Genomic DNA, 5,275 nt, shown 5'->3' on the forward strand with positions numbered 1-5,275 from the left:
CACTCCTTCCTCTCCCTGAGCTTGGCGAAGCCTTGCCGAGATCACCGTTGCTTCCACCACCATGCCGTCGTGCTGCTGGATCTTCATCAACCTCTCCTTCCCCCTTGCTAGATCAAGTTGGAGGAGACGTCTTCCCAACCATACGTGTGTTGAACGCGGAGGTGCCGTCCGTTCGGTGCTAGGTCATCGGTGATTTGGATCACGACGAGTACGACTCTATCAACCCCGTTCTCTTGAACGCTTCCGCGCGCGATCTACAAGGGTATGTAGATGCACTCCCCTCTCCCTCGTTGCTAGATGACTCCATAGATTGATCTTGGTGATGCGTAGAAAATTTTAAAATTCTGCTACGTTCCCCAACAGTGGTATCAGAGCCAGGTTTATGTGTAGTTCCTATGCACGAGTAGAACACAAAGCAGTTGTGGGCGTCGATATTGTCAATTTGCTTGCCGTTACGTCTTATCTTGATTCGGAGGCATCGTGGGATGAAGCGGCCCGGACCGACCTTACACATACGCTTACGTCAGACTGGTTCCACCGATTGACATGCACTAGTTGCATAAGGTGGCTGGCGGGTGTCTGTCTCTCCCACTTTAGTCGGATCGGATTCGATGAAAAGGGTCCTTATGAAGGGTAAATAGAAATTGGCATATCACGTTGTGGTTTTGGCGTAGGTAAGAAACATTCTTGCTAGAAACCTATAGCAGCCACGTAAAAACTTGCAACAACAATTAGAGGACGTCTAACTTGTTTTTGCAGCATGTGCCATGTGATGTGATATGGCCAAAATGATGTGATGAATGATATATGTGATATATGAGATTGATCATGTTCTTGTAATAGGAATCACGACTTGCATGTCGATGAGTATGACAACCGGCAGGAGCCATAGGAGTTGTCTTAATTTATTTATGACATGCGTGTCAACATAGACGTCATGTAATTACTTTACTTTATTGCTAAAGCGTTAGCCGTAGTAGTAGAAGTAATAGATGACGAGACAACTTCAAGAAGACACGATGATGGAGATCATGGTGTCATGCCGGTGACAACGATGATCATGAAGCCCCGAAGATGGAGATCAAAAGGAGCAAATGATATTACCCATATCATGTCACTATTTGATTGCATGTGATGTTTATCATGTTTTACATCTTATTTTCTTAGAACGACGGTAGCTTAAATAAGATGATCCCTCGTAATAATTTCAAGAAAGTGTTCCCCCTAACTGTGCACCATTGCGAAGGTTCGTTGTTTCGAAGCACCACGTGATGATCGGGTGTGATAGATTCTAACGTTCGAATACAACGGGTGTAAGCCAGATTTACACACGCAATACACTTAGGTTAACTTGACGAGCCTAGCATGTACAGACATGGCCTCGGAACACGGAAGACCGAAAGGTCGAGCATGAGTCGTATACAAGATACGATCAACATGAAGATGTTCACCGATGTTGGCTAGTCCGTCTCACGTGATGATCGGACGCGGCCTAGTTGACTCGGATCATGTTTCACTTAGATGACTAGAGGGATGTCTATCTAGGTGGGAGTTCATTGAGTAATTTGATTAGATGAACTTAATTATCATAAACATAGTCTAAAATCTTTACACTATGTCTTGTAGATCAAATGTCCCACGCTAATGTTGCCCTCAACTTCAACGCGTTCCTAGAGAAAACCAAGCTGAAAGACGATGGCAGCAACTATACGGACTGGGTCCGGAACCTGAGGATCATCCTCATAGCTGCCAAGAAAGATTATGTCCTAGAAGCACCGCTAGGTGACGCACCCATCCCAGAGAACCAAGACGTTATGAACGTTTGGCAATCACGTGCTGATGATTACTCCCTCGTTCAGTGCGGCATGCTTTACAGCTTAGAACCGGGGCTCCAAAAGCGTTTTGAGAGACACGGAGCATATGAGATGTTCGAAGAGCTGAAAATGGTTTTCCAAGCTCATGCCCGGGTCGAGAGATATGAAGTCTCCGACAAGTTCTTCAGCTGTAAGATGGAGGAAAATAGTTCTGTCAGTGAGCACATACTCAAAATATCTGGGTTGCATAACCGCTTGACTCAGCTGGGAGTTAATCTCCCGGATGAAGCGGTCATTGACAGAATCCTTCAATCGCTTCCATCGAGTTACAAGAGCTTTGTGATGAACTTCAATATGCAGGGGATGGAAAAGACCATTCCCGAGGTATATTCAATGCTGAAATCAGCAGAGGTGGAAATCAAAAAGGAACATCAAGTGTTGATGGTGAATAAAACCACTAAGTTCAAGAAAGGCAAGGGTAAGAAGAACTTCAAGAAGGACGGCAAGGGAATTGCCGCGCCCGGTAAGCAAGCTGCCGGGAAGAAGCCAAAGAATGGACCCAAGCCCGAGACTGAGTGTTTTTATTGCAAGGGAAGTGGTCACTGGAAGCGGAACTGCCCCAAATACTTAGCGGACAAGAAGGCCGGCAACACTAAAGGTATATGTGATATACATGTAATTGATGTGTACCTGACCAGTACTCGTAGTAGCTCCTGGGTATTTGATACCGGTGTGGTTGCTCACATTTGTAACTCAAAGCAGGAGCTGCAGAATAAGCGGAGACTGGCGAAGGACGAGGTGACGATGCGCGTCGGGAATGGTTCCAAGGTCGATGTGATCGCCGTCGGCACGCTACCTCTACATTTACCTATGGGATTAGTTTTAAACCTCAATAATTGTTATTTAGTGCCAGTTTTGAGCATGAACATTATATCAGGATCTCGTTTAATTCGAGATGGCTACTCATTTAAATCCGAGAATAATGGTTGTTCTATTTATATGAGAGATATGTTTTATGGTCATGCTCCGCTGGTGAATGGTTTATTCTTAATGAATCTCGAGCGTAATGTTACACATATTCATAGTGTGAATACCAAATGATGTAAGGTTGATAATGATAGTCCCACATACTTGTGGCACTGCCGCCTTGGTCACATAGGTGTCAAACGCATGAAGAAGCTCCATGCCGGTGGACTTTTGGAGTCTCTTGATTACAAATCATTTGACACGTGCGAACCATGCCTCATGGGTAAAACGACCAAGACTCCGTTCTCAGGAACAATGGAGCGAGCAACCAACTTATTGGAAATCATACATACTGATGTGTGCGGTCCAATGAGTGTTGAGGCTCGCGGTGGCTATCGTTATGTTCTCACCCTCACTGATGACTTGAGTAGATATGGGTATGTCTACTTAATGAAACACAAGTCTGAGACCTTTGAAAAGTTCAAGGAATTTCAGAGTGAGGTTGAGAATCAACGTGACAGGAAAATCAAGTTCTTGCGATCAGATCGTGGGGGAGAATACTTGAGTCACGAATTTGGCACACACTTAAGAAAATGTGGAATAGTTTCACAACTCACGCCGCCTGGAACACCTCAGCGTAATGGTGTGTCCGAACGTCGTAATCGCACTCTATTGGATATGGTGCGATCTATGATGTCTCTTACCGATCTACCGCTGTCATTTTGGGGCTATGCTTTAGAGACTGCCGCATTCACTTTAAATAGGGCTCCGTCGAAATCCGTTCAGACGACACCGTATGAATTATGGTTTGGGAAGAAACCTAAGTTGTCGTTTCTAAAATTTTGGGGATGCGATGCTTATGTCAAGAAACTTCAACCTGAAAAGCTCGAACCCAAATCGGAAAAATGCGTCTTCATAGGATACCCTAAAGAAAATATTGTGTATACCTTCTACCTCAGATCTGAAGGCAAGATCTTTGTTGCCAAGAATGGGTCCTTTCTAGAAAAAGAGTTTCTCTCGAAAGAAATAAGTGGGAGGAAAGTAGAACTTGATGAAGTATTACCTCTTGAACCGGTAAGTGTCGCAGCTTAAGAAAATGTTCCTGAGGTGCCTGCACCGACTAGAGAGGAAGTTAATGATAATGATCATGAAACTTCAGATCAAGTTGCTACTGAACTTCGTAGGTCCACGAGGACACGTTCCGCACCAGAGTGGTACGGCAACCCTGTCTTGGAAATCATGTTGTTAGACAACGGTGAACCTTCGAACTATGAAGAAGAGATGGCGGGCCCGGATTCCGACAAATGGCTGGAAGCCATGAAATCCGAGATAGGATCCATGTATGAAAATGAAGTATGGACTTTGATTGACTTGCTCGATGATCGGTGAGCCATAGAAAATAAATGGATCTTTAAGAAGAAGACGGACACAGATGGTAATGTAACCATCTATAAAGCTCGGCTTGTCGCTAAGGGTTATCGACAAGTTCAAGGGGTTGACTACGATGAGACTTTTTCACCCGTAGCAAAGCTGAAGTCCGTCCGAATCATGTTAGAAATTGCCGCATTCTATGATTATGAGATATGGCAAATGGACGTCAAAACGACATTCCTTAATGGTTTCCTTAAGGAAGAATTATATATGATGCAGCCGGAAGGTTTTTTCGATCCTAAGAATGATGACAAGGTGTGCAAGCTCCAACACTCGATTTATGGGCTGGTGCAAGCATCTCGGAGTTGGAACATTTGTTTTGATGAGATGATCAAAGCGTTTGGGTTTACGCAGACTTATGGAGAAGCCTGCATTTACAAGAAATTGAGTGGGAGCTCTGTAGCATTTCTCATATTGTATGTGGATGACATACTGTTGATGGGAAATGATATAGAATTCTTGGAAATCATAAAGGCCTACTTGAACAAGTGTTTTTCAATGAAGGATCTTGGAGAAGCTGCTTATATATTAGGCATCAAGATCTATAGAGATAGATCGAGACGCCTCATTGGTCTTTCACAGAGTACGTACCTTGACAAGATATTGAAGAAGTTCAAAATGGATCAGTCAAAGAAGGGGTTCTTGCCTGTATTGCAAGGTACGAGATTGAGCATGGCTCGATGCCCGACCACGGTAGAAGATAGAGAAAATATGAGTGTCGTCCCCTATGCCTCGACCATAGGGTCTATCATGTATGCTATGTTGTGTACCAGACCTGATGTAAACCTTGCTGTAAGTTTGGTAGGAAGGTACCAAAGTAATCCCGGCATGGAACACTGGACAGCGGTCAAGAATATCCTGAAGTACCTGAAGAGGACTAAGGATATGTTTCTCGTTTATGGAGGTGATGAAGAGCTCGTCGTAAAGGGTTACGTCGATGCTAGCTTCGACATGGATCTGGATGACTCTAAGTCACAAACCGGATACGTGTATATTTTGAATGGTGGGGCAGTAAGCTGGTGCAGTTGCAAGCAAAGCGTTGTGGCGGGATCTACATGTGAAGA

This window comes from Triticum urartu, chromosome 1A, assembly GCF_056163025.1.
Source record: "Triticum urartu cultivar PI428250 chromosome 1A, HENAU_Tu73, whole genome shotgun sequence".
NCBI classification, from domain to species: domain Eukaryota; kingdom Viridiplantae; phylum Streptophyta; class Magnoliopsida; order Poales; family Poaceae; genus Triticum; species Triticum urartu.